At 39.5% G+C, this 14595-nt stretch overlaps 1 pseudogene; it reads right to left on the bottom strand.

Moving 5' to 3' along the window:
• Nucleotides 1-6829: 6829 nt before the first annotated feature.
• Nucleotides 6830-7261, bottom strand: LOC126026230 (60S ribosomal protein L23-like; annotated as a pseudogene).
• Nucleotides 7262-14595: the final 7334 nt, after the last annotated feature.

The raw sequence follows: 14595 nt of genomic DNA, 5'->3' as shown, positions 1-14595 counted from the left end.
TTCTTGTCCTCCAATCCTGCCTTCTCTGCAAAGCCCCCCAGGCCACTCAGTGTGAGAGACATTGTAAACCAAGATCATGGGATGGGCTGCATAACCCCATGGATAGGATGTCATGAGAGTGTAGCAGAGAATTAGAGTACTGAACTAGCAAGATATATTTGGGGTTGTAAAGGACTCCACACTTCAGTGTCTGGAGTTCTTGTTTGGAGAAGAGCCAGAAAAGCATCAGACATTTGGTTTTCATTGTAGATGTTTCCATGAACAAAATTAAATTGAGGAAATTATTTTGTTAATAAATTATGAGGATTATGGGCATAATTGATGAAGAACCCGAAGTCCATTTGGAAAACTTCTGTAATAATTGAACACACTACGAAAACTTACTTGTGGGGAATGGAGTTAGGACGGAGTTGCCAGCTTGGTAGGAAACTGATAGCTGTAGGTAGGAAATCCAGTGTGTACCCAATGCAACAGAAGAATCAAGGGTTCAGGTTTTTAGCCTGAAAGTTTGAGTAGATGTCAGTGTCCTGAATTTTGGAGCCAGAAGACTGAGTTCAGTTTCCCATGGAGGAGGTGGTATGGAATATAATTTCCAGGTAAAGAAATACAAAACCAGGTGGGGCTCTGGAACTCAAGAGAAAGGAGTAAGTAATGGTCTATTAAGGAGCCCTGGTGGTAATAAAAACTATGGAGTGAATGACACAAGTCAGGAAAGGTGGAGAGCCCTAAGAGGATTTTTTCAAGACCTCGTTCCTTGTCCCACATTTTCAAGTACCAAACATAGTAATCCAAGGTCACATAAGCTAACAGACAAATGCTTTCCACAACTATCATAGAAATTTCTGTTTAGCTTTTCATGTAAAACTCAATCAACTAAAGAATAAAGACAATTAAAATCAGACTATTCATAAATGACATTTCTACTACAACTCTTTTGGGGGTACATGAGAACTCTGTGGTGCCAGGGATCAAACATGCAAGAAAGGTGCTCTTTCTAGGCCCTTTTCCCACTCTTAGACTCAAAGTATTATTTATTAAATATTTTCTGACAAACAATTGTAAAAGGGTTGGGGAAGAAAGAAAATGAATAAAGATCTATTGGAATATTCACAGGTGCTGTGGGTTGGAACTTAATTGTTTTATTTCACACCTGATCAGTAAGTATTCTCCAGGTGTATAGTACCAAAACCCCAAATTTATTTTATATTACCTCTCTGCTGTTATCCATCATGTCCTTTGTCTCGAACTCTGGGTCATCAACTCATAGTCTAAAATGGCATTAACTGGAAACCATGTTTTGGAGACAAAACAAACCAACCACTGAGAATAATAGATTTCTCACCTCCAGGCATCAGAGTTTTGAATTTGATATTGATATTCCACGGAATAATAGCTACCAATTGTGGAATTATTATCACATGTGATCCACTAAACTACTATGCTTTGTCTGCATATTCTCATTTAGTCTTCAAAACACTGTACTGTGTACATATTCATTTTTTTTATATGTGTATGTGTTTGTGTGCATATGTGATTTCTGGTTTGGGGGCCACACCCCGCAGTGCTAAGTACTTACTCTTGGTTCAGTGTTTAAGGATTACTCCTGGCAGCAGTAGGGGATGAGAAGGATTAAACCTGGGTCAGCCATGTGCAAGGTAAGCACCGTACTTACTGTACTATCTAACTCCCCTATACTTATATTCATAAATTAGGATTAAGAAGAATTAAGTCACTTCAAAGTCACACAAATAGGGAAAAGACCCCCCCCCAAAGTCTTTAACTCAGATCTTCTTACTCTACTAGGTGGCCTACACTCACAGAAATTGACTTATTACCTATATTTCTCCTTCTGCAAAATAAAATATTTTAAAATAGGTATATCTGACTATAGATTCTTATTATGTCAAAAGTTGAACCTATGAAATTCAAATTGCAAGACTCTTATCATAGAATTTATTTATTTTCCTTATACATTAGGTAGATTCCTTAGCTTTGCTTTCACTGTCCTTAAATAAGATCTTTGCTGTGGGGCCGGGCGGTGGCGCTGGAGGTAAGGTGCCTGCCTTACCTGCGCTAGCCTAGGAGACGGACCGCGGTTCGATCCCCCGGCGTCCCATATGGTCCCCCAAGCCAGGAGCGACTTCTGAGCGCAAGCTCAGGAGTAACCCCTGAGCGTTACCGGGTGTGGCCCAAAAACCAAAAAAAAAAAAAAAAAAAAAGATCTTTGCTGTGCTTTTCATATAGCCCTTTCCTCTATGATCTCTAAGATAAACCGCAGAATTTTAGAGTTTTTGTGAGAAACACCCAACCTCAGTTTGCAAGGAAGAGGAAAACAAAACAAAACAAAACAGAAAGTCTGTAGATTATCAACTGTAGAATACAAGAAAGGATAATACATAAAATGTTAGAATACCTGATGTTCTTCCAGGCTTTTGGAAATGGAGTTATGTGTTCTGCATTGCCTTACACAAAATCCAATACATGGAATAGAGAAAAGTCATACGCCCCATTCTTTCTGTCAACACCATTACCTCCCTGGAATCCTGGAATGCTACAGTTTGAAATCATTGATTTAGATCTAAAACTCTTTTCTAACACAATAATCATGTTATTTACATGATTTACAAATAGTAATTTGACTCCATTTTAAAATTATTATTATACTAGGCAATGTATTTAAATAGTCCTTTCCTTAGAGATACCTAAGAAATTCTAAATAGATGTTAATTCAGGGGTAAACGGTGGGGTTTATGACTGGGATCATTAAGCTATCACAGGACTGGGATGATAAATGGGGGGGGGGATAGCATATCCAGTGGTGGGGAGCATGCTGGGTTGCTCAGAGTTTACTTCTGGCTCTGCATTCAGGGAAACACTCCTGGTAATAGACCTTATGTGGTGCTGGGATTTGAACCTGTATTGACTGTATTCAAGGCACCTACCCTGCCCCTATACTATCTCTCCAGCCTCTGTATTGCTCTTTCATTAACAATTAGCATATATAATTTTCATGGTTAAAAACTAATCAAAGTGTGTTTTTGAATTGGGAATTGTATTTTAATAGCCTTGTGATGAGAGAGAGAGAGAGAGAGAGAGAGAGAGAGAGAGAGAGAGAGAGAGAGAGAGAGAGAGAGAGAGAGAGAAGAAACTCTACTACTGACCACATCCCCAGCTATCAAGAGACCTGGATTGATATGGCAAGGACAGCATTTTATTTTCTCTTACATGGGTGTGGAGGGAGAGCAATTAATCTATGGTGTTTTTTTTTATCTGCTCTAATGGAAAAGCAGATATGATATTGGTATCCGAGTACTTAATACATTTGAGCCCATTTTTACCTCATGTTTAAGGGCAAACATTTTCCCCCAAAGGTTAAAACTTTAATTTTATAGTGATAATGCTTGAACAATAGGACTTATCAGTTCTGAAAATCAATTAGAGTAAATATTTTCAAAAACAAGTACACTTATACATTCTAGAGTTTAGTACATATGAGTTTTCATGCAGGGATGAGAAACCTTTTTTTCTGCCAAGGGCCATTTGTCTATTTATAGAATAAAATTCACAGACCACATAATAGAAGCAGATGGGCTGTGGGCAGCCAATGAGAAGCATGCATGTGCCCAGGGCCAGACTACATGATATTGTGAACCTCATACAACTGGTGAGCCCAACACTTTTCACTCTTGTATGCTTTTGTCAAGCCCTTGGTCTTTTTATTTAATATCTAAAAACATTGGGCTTTAACAAATAATTCATTTTACAACAGAAGGGAAAATAGAAATAAAAATGGTTAATTTCAATGTTCTTTCTATTTGGGATTTTACCTAAGGTGTGAAAATTATCAACTCTGGTTCACATAATTATTGGATAATTTAAAAAAATCATTCTTCAGGCAATGACTTAGACTAATTGATCAAATTTTAGGGGAGAACCCTAGACATGTTTTTAAAAGGCTGCCCTTCAGAGTACAGTGTTCAGTGACACCTGAGAACCAGCAAGGTTTTATTTAGCCTTAATTTACCAGTGCTAAGCTAATTGCATTTAACAAATCTATGAAGTTAGATGAACTATATGTTTTTAAACATGTGGGGATTAAAGAGCAATGACTCAGAGGACTGAGGCAATAGCACAGCGGATAGGGCATTTTGCCTTGCACGTAGAAGACCTGGGTTTGATCCCCGGCTTCCCATATGGTCCCTTGAGTACTTCCAGGAGTAATTTCTGAGTACAGAGCCAGCACTAACCTCTGAGCACTGTTTGGTGTGGCCACCAAACAAAAACAAACAAAAAGAATGGCCCTTTATCTTCATTTTAGTTTGCTCTTGGCAATTTTACCAAGAACCTCACAGCGAAAGAGCCAGCCAGAGAAGGGATCAAAGGTAGGGAAAAAGTAGAAAGGATGATGTACACAGACAGATGGAAGCCAGGTCCTACAAGATAAACTTCCCAGAAAGGAAAAGCTTCCATGTCAAGAAACAAAGGAATATTTAGGAAAATCAATGTCCTTAGGACCTGTATAGAAACCAGGATCTATAACTACAGAAACCTGACAGCAACAACTGTGATGGTGAAGAGCTGATAGTGGAACCACAGAGAATGACTATGGGGTTGGACAACTTAGTACGTCTGGAGCCTCGAGTTGGTCTTGTGCCAAAAAGATACCTCAGAGGGGTAAGCCTCATCCCCTGGCAGGGCCGGGGGACCATATGGGACACCGGGATTCGAACCAACGACCACCTTTGGTCCTGGATTGGCTTGCAAAGGTTTTTCCTTCCTCTGTATTTACTTTTCTTCCAACTTCTTCCATATTTTGCTGTGCCTATGCAAACAACTAACACACACACTTTTTTTTTAAAGTATACCTCCCATCTCTAAAGGAAAAAAAAAGGAGTGTACTAAACTTTCGGCTATTGTATTAATGACTTTATTGGTAATACAATAATTTTCACGAATATAACTCCTAATGAACTCGCTCTTTTTCAATTTTTTTAAATTTTTTTTCTTTATTTAAGTTTTTTCAAATTATTTTTTAGATTCTCTACTTTCTTTCTATTTTTTTAATAACTTTTCTTCCTGTCTTTCTGAAACAAATGTATTATGATCAGTTATGTCAACTATGTGATCCATTTTCTTTAAATAAATAAATTTTAAAAATAAAAAAGGGGAAAAAAGAAAATTAATGTCTTGCTTCCAAGCAATGAACTGATTATATATTTTCAGTATGTCTAAGAAAAGAAACAAAAATTTTCTCTGAAACAAATGTATTTTATATTCATAAACCAGATATTATGTGCTATGTTTGTATATTTGGAATATGGCATTTTTCAGGTTAAGCAAAATATTACCTAGATATTTTGCAAACCCTTTTGTTCTCCCATCACTAGTCACAATTTGAAAGGAATAGTGTATGTTCGGTGCTCTGGTTGACTCTAAACTAACCATACTAGAAAAAAATTTGAAGGTAAAACAAACTTGACAAAATCAAAACCATTGACAAAAATCAACAACAGTCTATTTTTATTCACTATCAATGAATAAAGTGAAAGGGGAGTTAAGAACAACATTTTTGGGGCCAGAGAGATAGCATAAAGATAAGGCGTTTGCTTTTCATGCAGAAGAATGTTGGTTCGAATCCCAGCATCCCATATGGTCCCCTGTGCCTACCAGGGGTGATTTCTGAGCGTAGAGCCAGGAGTAACCCCTGAGCACTGCCTGGTGTGACCCAAACACCAAAATACAAAAACAAAAAAGAACTGTGGCCCCATCCCCCCATTATTCCTGTGTAACTTGATCTTACCTGCAAGACCCCTCCCAGTAGTATGCCAAAATACCTCAGGGGTAAGAGTGGGAGGGGTCTTGCTACATGTAACTCTACTTGCAAGACCCTCCCATTCTTGGGAGGGGTTCTGGGGAGATTATAAACGGTTTTGCCTAAGGGGCAAAAGGGGATTTTACCTGGATGGAGGTCAGAGGAGAAAAGATGGCCAAAAGGAGTTAAGAGGCAGGGCAAGCTAAGAATGGCATGTGATTAAATAGGTTTATGATATAGGCCACACTTGATGGCCAGGTCAAATAAAGATGTTATCTCTCTGGAAGCCTGCATGTGAGTGAGTTCTATACCCATCACTCTCCTGGACCCAGATACCCGCTGGCTGAAGGGGGTTGCAGAGCCACGTGGCCTGGGATGGCAGAGTAAGGTCCCTCCATCCATCCACCAACATCCAAACCCATCTTAAAGGCTCTGATTCTACAAAGAGCAACATTTTTATTTTCAGTAGCATCAAAAGAATAAAGTACATAGAAATTAATTTAACCAAGGAGATAATAAACAAATGTAATATACACATATAATAGACAATTATTCAACTATAAAAATAAAGTTTTAGTGAATGGTACACAACATGGCAGTCCTTGAAAATGTCATGCTAAATGAAAACAATCTCACACTAAAGGACAAGTATTGTATAAATTTTACTTGTATGAGGTTAACTAGCTAGACTAAACATAGTGATAAAAAAAAAAAGTACAATGGAGATTACCAGAAACTGGAGGGGGTGAGATTTAGAGAGCTACTGCTTAAATTTTTACATATATATATATGTATATATATATTTTTTTTTTTTCAGTTTTCGGACTATGTCCAGCGGCACTACTGCTTAATTTATACGGTTTGTTTGAGATGATGAGAAAGTTTGAAATAGTGTTAATGGTTATGTAAAATTGTGAATATACTCAGTGCCATTTAAGAATGGTTAAAGAAGTTGTGGTTTTTTTTTTTTTTTTTTTTTGGAAGCAAGTACTTTTAATAGGTTCTTTTTAACAAATACAAACACCGAAGAATCAAGCAATACTGCCTGCATTGGAAGCAATCCTGGGCTATAAGTCTGCACATTCCTTTGCAACTGGTCCAGTGATGGCAGAACCGTTCATTTCACCTTTATTGTTTACTATGGCCCCTGCATTATCTTCAAAATAAAGAAAGACGCCATCTTTTCGCCGATATGACTTTCATTGTCGAATTACCACCGCCAGATGTACCTTTTTCCTGAGCTCGGGTTTGCCTTTCTTGACCGTGGCCATCACCATGTCACCCACAGCAGCGGCGGGAAGTCTGTTCAGTCTTGATCCCCTTCACAGAGATGATGTACAGATTTTTGGCTCCTGTGTTATCCGCACAGTTGATCATGGCTCCTACGGGCAGACCCAAGGAGATCCAGAACTTGGCGCCGGAGGACCCACCACGTCCTCGCTTCAACATCTTGAAGGCCGGAAAGAGACAGAAAGCTAAAGAAGTATTTTTAAGTGATGCAAATTTTGCTAAAAATAAAGAAGTGGGAATTAATGGAACTGAAGTATATAAAAATAGATCAGATAAAATTAAATGAAGGAAGCAAATTCAGGAAATCACAAATTCAGTCACCACTTGTTTAAGCACAGCAACACACACATGCACACACCAGAAAAATGGGGAGCTCCGTGAAGTTAAAAAAGTTATCCGGGCCAAACAACTTTCTAAAAGTTTGGGAAATTTTGTTTAGCTTTAGGCTACACCTGGCAGCACTCAGGGGTTACCCCTGGCTCTGTGCTCAGAAATCGCTTCTGGCAGTCTCTGGGGACCATATGGGATGCCAGGAATTGAACCAGGATTTGTCCAGATTGCTGGGTACAGGGCAAAATACCCTACCGCTGAGCTATTGTTCCTGGAAAAAAAAAATTATGTGAGAATAATCTACTAAAAGAGTATAAAGGTCAACAACCATATAAAGTTAAGAAAGATGAATAGGATTAAACTAATCTTTTTATCATTTAAACCTGCCAGAGAGAAATGCTTGAAAACAATAAAAAAGTCCTAGAAGAATAAAATCATCAAAAAATGATGAAATCGGATTAGAATTCAAAGAAGAATAGGAAAGTATGTATGTGTGTGTGTATATATATATATATATATATATATATATATATATATATATATATATATATATATATATGGTTTTTGAGTCACACCTGGCAGTGCTCAGGGGTTACTCCTGGTTCTCAGAAATCGTTCTTAGCAGGCTTGGGGGACCATATGGGATGCCGGGATTCGAACAACAGTCCTTCTGCATCTAAGGCAAACGCCCTACCACTGTGCTATCTCTCCGACCCCAATAGGGAAGTTTTATTTTATTTTATTTTATTTTTGGGTTTTGGGTCACACCCAGAAGTGCTCAGTGGTTACTCCTGGCTCAACACTCGGAAATCACTCCTGGTAGGATTAGGGGACCATATGGGATGCCGGGATTTGAACCACTGTCCTTCTGCATGCAAGGCAAATGCACTACCTCCATGCTAACTCTCCTGCCCCACTAGGGGAATATTTTTGAGACATAAAGATTAAACTCTAAGGAGCTCACTAGCACAACAAATATAGCTTTAAGAGAGACATGAAAATAAAATAAAATAAATGAAGGCCTGGGGCTATATTACAGTGGGTAAAGCTGTTGCCATGGATGTGGCTGACTCTAGTTCCATCCTAACACCACATATGGTACACTGAATTTGGCCAGGGATGATCCTTGAGCACAGAGCCAAGAGAAGGCCTTGAGTACCAACAGGTGTGCCTCCCCCCAAAAATATATAAGTAAATGAAAGGAGTTAAAAGGATTTGAGGGAGAATGACAAATGCTGAAGACAGTCAAAAGCTAAATACAGGTAATTAAGCAGGGAAGCAAGCTTCACTTTGGAACAATATTTTTTATTTGGAAATATCAAACCAAATGTCTAACAGCTGTTTTCTAATAAAAGTACTGAATTTTAAAGAAAAATATAAGATTCTTTGGATATCTGTGCCAAACATAAAGAAAGATTGAGGCTAGGGACACAGCGCAGGTGATAGGTGCTTGCCTTGCACACCACCTTACACTGGTTCAATTCTAGTTGCCCCTGAGCACCACCAGGGTAATTTGTGAGCACAAAGCAGGAATAAATACTAATGACTGATAGGTGTGATTCCAAAACCAGAACAGAACAAAACATAAAAGGATAATATACCTTACAAGGAAACTATATTTGAGTTTTGGACAGATATACTTTATGGTACAAGGGGGAAATCATATTTAAGATTTTAAGGAAGTGAAATTTAAGCTGTTTGATATCAAGAAAATTTCATCTGAAAGTATAAATTGAAAAAATGAACCATAACCGGTAAGCAAGAACGCAGAGAATATTGTTATTAGAAATCCATCCTAAGAAATTTTCTGGGTTATATACTTTTAAATTTGGTGGGGGGTGGTTGGGCCATACACAGCAGTGTTTAGGGCTGCACTCAGGGATCATTCCTGGTGGGCTGGGATACCATAGAGTATAATGATAGAAATGAGGTCGGCCACATACAACAGGCTAACCTCCTACCTTCTGTGCGATCACTCAGCCCTGCTGGTTTAAAAACTTTTAGACAAATAAAACATATAGAACTAAGAGTGATCATTCATTTTTTTTTGATCTCAAGAAGGCATGGTATTTATTTTGTGGAATATCAGATTTAACTGTAGAATCACTTTGCAGTTGTCCACAGGTGGGTTACTGCAGATACCTACAAGGTTGCCCGACTTCTGCAGGTTACTGCAATGAGCTGAATTTCGCCTGCTGCTTTGCTGCAAGGGCCCTAAGCTACCAGGGCTGCACGTTGCAGTGACCTGAGGCTGCCAGGGTCAGGTGACCCGGATGTCATGGGCCTTGGCTGCTGGGTGGGGCCAAAAGCCCACCCAGGGACCCCAATTTGTAGAGACCGCCCAGCATGGCAGGGGGGGTCTCCAAGAAGTGCGTCCAGGAGGCGTGTCCATGTTCAACTGTCATTACTATGGGGATGTCCAAATGGCATGTCTGAGTCCAACTGCCATTACGCCAACATTTCTACCTTTTATTTATTTTTAATTATATGGAGAGTTATCCTCAATAGTTAGTGTACTTTAATCAAGTGAAAAAGCCAAGCATTTCTCTTCTTTACAGTTCATGTAAAAGCACCAAAGTTGTAATGTAACTGCTGAAGCTCCCAGGTGGTACTTCCATGGCTTCCAAGTCCCATCAACAGCCTTTGCGAACAGTGTTTCCTCTCCTAAGAACATTTTTCATGTACTGCAATTCCCCTACTCAGAGGAGTGCTGATGGTTAGACCTGCCCATTTCTGGGAGGGGCCTTGGGGGGGGGGTAAGACAAGGATTGCCTTAGGGATGATTCAGAACAAGAGAAGCAGGAGGAGAGCTGGCAGGACGGAGGGAGGGAGAAGAAACCTGTTCAGATGGCAGGGCGGCTGCCATAGGCTGCTTCGAAGGTTAGCCTAGGTGGCCAGGGCCTTGTTGAAGCAGGCATCGTGTCTCCTGGAACCCACCAGGCTGCCTTGGATCTTCCTCGTGGCTGCCTGAGCCCTCAGGCCCGTTGGCTCAGCATGTCGGGGTTCTGGCTTCCCGCTTCCAGCACTGCGTGCTAGGTGGAGAGTGATCATTAATTTGGGGGAGGGGGGTTGGGCCACACCTGGTGACACTCAAGGGTTACTCCTGGCTCTGCACTGCTCAGAAATAGCTCATGGCTTGGGGGACCATATGGGACACCAAGGATCGAACCATCCTAGGTCAGCTCCTGCAAGGCAAATGCCCTACTGCTATGTTATTGCTTCGGCCCCTAAATATTTATTTTTTAATTTTTTTTGTTGTTTTGGCAACACTCAGCAGTGCTCAGCATTTCCAATTTTGAGCCATACCTTCTCTGCACTTAGGAACTACCCCTTATGGTGCTCAGGGGATGTCAGAGATCAAACCTGGATTGACTGTGTACAGGCAAGCATCCTACCTCTCTAGTCCCTGATCACTAAATAGTCATAAAATATTTATAGAACTAAAACCAATATTGGGTTAAACTACTAATCTGAGGTCAGGAGATATAGGAATTAGGGCTATAGCAAACCAAACCGTGTTTGATCCCCAGAAACACATGGTACCCTAAGTATTACCAGGTACAAACCTATAGGCCCATGAGCATTGCCAGAGTAGACATAATAATTTCCAATGTGTCAAGACCTAAGCATTACTGCATCTTTGGGTCAGAGTATTGAACTGCTGGCCCAATTGGCAGATATTTGTCAGGAGTGACTCCTTCATCCCTGAGCACCACTGGAGAGCTGAAATCTCTCCCCCATAAATACTGTAAATCTTAAATCTTAAAAATAGCAAATCCTGGGGCCGGAGAGATAGCATGGAGGTAAGTCGTTTGCCTTTCATGCAAGAGGTCATCGGTTCAAATCCCGGCGTTCCATATGGTCCCCCGTGCCTGCCAGGAGCAATTTCTGAGCCTGGAGTCAGAAATAATTCCTGAGCACTGCCGGGTGTGACCCAAAAACCACAAAAAAAAAAAAAAAAAAAAAAAAAAAAAAAAAAAAGCAGCAAATCCAAACATCATATGCATTGCTTGAGAAAAGAAAACACCCCCTACCTAAATATCACATATAAGGGTTTGAACCTGGGTCTGCAGAAGCCTTTGCATTAACTGCCAGTTCCCAGGTAATTCTAAGGCTGAAGAATATGCTGCCAAGCAAGGACAATTTTTAGGAAGCTCCATAGGACAGAAAGGATTTTAAGCTCTTTATTTTTTTTAAACTTTATTAATTAAACTTAATTAATTGATTGGTTGTTGGGGCAGACCCAGTGGTGGTCAAGGATTACTCCTGGCTCTGCACTCAGAAATTGCTTTGATAGGTAGGGGGACCATATGGGTGCCATGAATCAAACCAGGTCCCTTCCAGGTCGGCCGCAGGCAAAGCAAACGCCCTACTGCTGTGCTATCTCTCCATTCCGGATTTTAAGTTCTTTAACAGGTTATTGTAACAAACTACTTTAAAGGCACAATAAAAACATTTTAATAGCTATCTTGCACACTTGAGAGATAATATCCTAAGCAAACTAGGAGAGATGATGATCTACAAGCCAGTTGGTGGAGGAAGGTGTGTCATAGGCGACTGTGATAGGGGTGTCTGTCCAAGTTTTTTCTTTCTTTCTTTCTTTCTTTCTTTCTTTCTTTCTTTCTTTCTTTCTTTCTTTCTTTCTTCTTTCTTTCTTCTTTCTTTCTTTCTTTCTTCTTTCTTTCTTTCTTTCTTTCTTTCTTTCTTTCTTCTTTCTTTCTTTCTTTCTTCTTTTCTTTCTTTCTTTCTTTCTTTCTTTCTTTCTCTCTCTCTCTCTCTTTCTTTCTCTCTCTCTCTTTTCTTTCTTTCTTTCTTTCTTTCTTTCTTTCTTTTCTTTCTTCTTTCTTTCTTCTTTTCTTTCTTTCTTTCTTTCTTTCTTTCTTTCTTTCTTTCTTTCTTTCTTCCTTCCTTCCTTCCTTCCTTCCTTCCTTCCTTCCTTCCTTCCTTTCTTCCTTCCTTCCTTTCTTTCTTTCTTTCTTTCTTTCTTTCTTTCTTTCTTTCTTTCTTTTTGTTTTTGGATCACACCTGGCAGTGCTCAGGGGTTACTTATGGCTCTACGCTCAGAAATCGCCCCTGGCAAGCCTGGCAGACCATATGGGATGCCAGGATATGAACCACAGTCCTTCTGCATGCAAGGCAAACACCTTGCCTCCAGGCTATCTCTCCAGTCCAAGTTTTCTTAATTGACCTACTGGCTATTAGGTTAGCCTCAGAATAACTTGCCACTGTTTTGTGTGGTTCTCTGTACCTATTTTATTTTACAGTAAATAGCATAACAGGTGAGGGCAGGGGAGTGGACACTATGGTACAGGGTACGATGTTGATTGGAAGTTATATGCATGAAATCCTGTCATTAACAGTTTTGTTAGGTATGGTCTCAACCAAAGAGAACTGGCAAAATATTTCTTAACATATGCAAAATAACTACCAGACAAGCCAGTTTTTGTGGTAGTGGTGATGGAGAGTTAAAAGCACTTTCAATTATCCTCCAAATCAATTTTTAAAAAAGTAAATTTAAAATATTTATTTATGTTAATATTGGGCCTACATATGATGGTGCTCAGAGGTCCTATTATTGGCATTCTGATCATTTCTGTTATTGTAGAGGTACCCTGCAGAGCTCAGGAAGGAGCTCCTGCCTCCTGTACCAAGTATGTGCATGAAGCAATCTAATGGTCCCAATGCCTAGAGATTCTTATCACACAAACAAGCTAAATATCAGAGGAACCTTGGGGCTACAATTTCAGAGTTGCCTGTGTTTAAAAACTGGGTGACAGGGGCCACTCTGTATGAATGACTCATGCATAACCTACAAACAAGTAATAGCACTGGATCCAAATCAAAACACATATCTCTCTAACCAGCACTTTTTTTGTGTGTAGCATCAACTGTACTTCTTTTAGGGTTTAACATTTTTAATGTAAATAGATTGCATATTTTTATTTCTTTATTCTCTTATACTGTTCTTTTATTTTTAAAGAAAATGCATCATATAGTTGACATAGTTGATCATAATACATTTGTTTCTAGATAAGTGAAAGCAAAGTTATTGAAAAAAATGGAAAGAAAAAATAAAATGGAAGAGAAAAGGAAAAAAGGAAGAAAAAAAAGAAAAAGTACAGTACCAAGCTCATTTGGAAAAATCATTATATCACCAATAAAGTCATTAATACAATGACAGAAGGTTTATTAAATCCTTTTTGTTATATGTCCAGTCTGTTGTATTGGGGTATTCTTTTAAAGATGACAACATCAAACAGATAAAGTTGTCCAGAAATTCAAAGCTAAAAAAGCCCTTGTGATATTAGTCCAATGATCTGCATACCTGAAGTGTAGTCAGATAGATATCCCTGCAGGGAATCAAAGAGAGAAAGTGATGAGGAAGGCCATTGGGAAACAGTGATTCTGGAGGATGGAGGCAGCAACCATGACTTCTGCAGGTTGGGGACTTAGCCCACCCTCTCCTCCTGAGATGGCCAGTTATGTGCTGTATGGGCCAGTGTAACATGAACTTTCACAGTTCAGTTTACATCACATTTGAGAAAAGAATTGAGTTTATGGAGCTGGCCTGGTTCAAACATGGTGACTGTGTATGTGGGCATGGTTACAGCTGCCCACATTTTTTATGTCTGCAGAACATTCCTAAGATAACATTTCAAATGTAATCAAGGTTAAAGCTTTGGGGTGTGTGCATGTGTGTGTGTGTGTGTGTGTGTGTGTGTGTGTGTGTGTGTGTGTGTGTTGGAGTGGGAGGACTCAGAAATTGTTCTGAGCTAGACTTAGTGTAACGAAACATTGGGTAATCGAGATCCTGGAACTAGGATCTCAGATCTGAAAGTCTTCTCTTTCTTCCGGTACACAGCCTTGTCCCTCCACACCCAATCCAATCCCTCCCTCTAGCCTTAGTTCTTGTGGGCCAAGGGTCATTCTTGCAGGTTTAAGAGTTAATCAGAACTATGGCACATGATGTCCTAAGAACTTTTCCTGACTTACCTCACTAAAGTCTCACATTACTACAAGGCATTTTAGAGAGAATGCAAGTAACAGAGATTCTAAGTAAACTTGTCCCACATTTGCCATCAGAAAGGGATAGGCATCTTAACCCCCAAACCCTTATTTTAAAAAACAATGCTAGTGCTACTGTGCCATTTTGTATTTCTTTA

This window comes from Suncus etruscus, chromosome 13, assembly GCF_024139225.1.
Source record: "Suncus etruscus isolate mSunEtr1 chromosome 13, mSunEtr1.pri.cur, whole genome shotgun sequence".
Taxonomy (NCBI): Eukaryota; Metazoa; Chordata; class Mammalia; order Eulipotyphla; family Soricidae; genus Suncus; species Suncus etruscus.
This window is presented reverse-complemented; position numbering and strand designations above follow the sequence as displayed.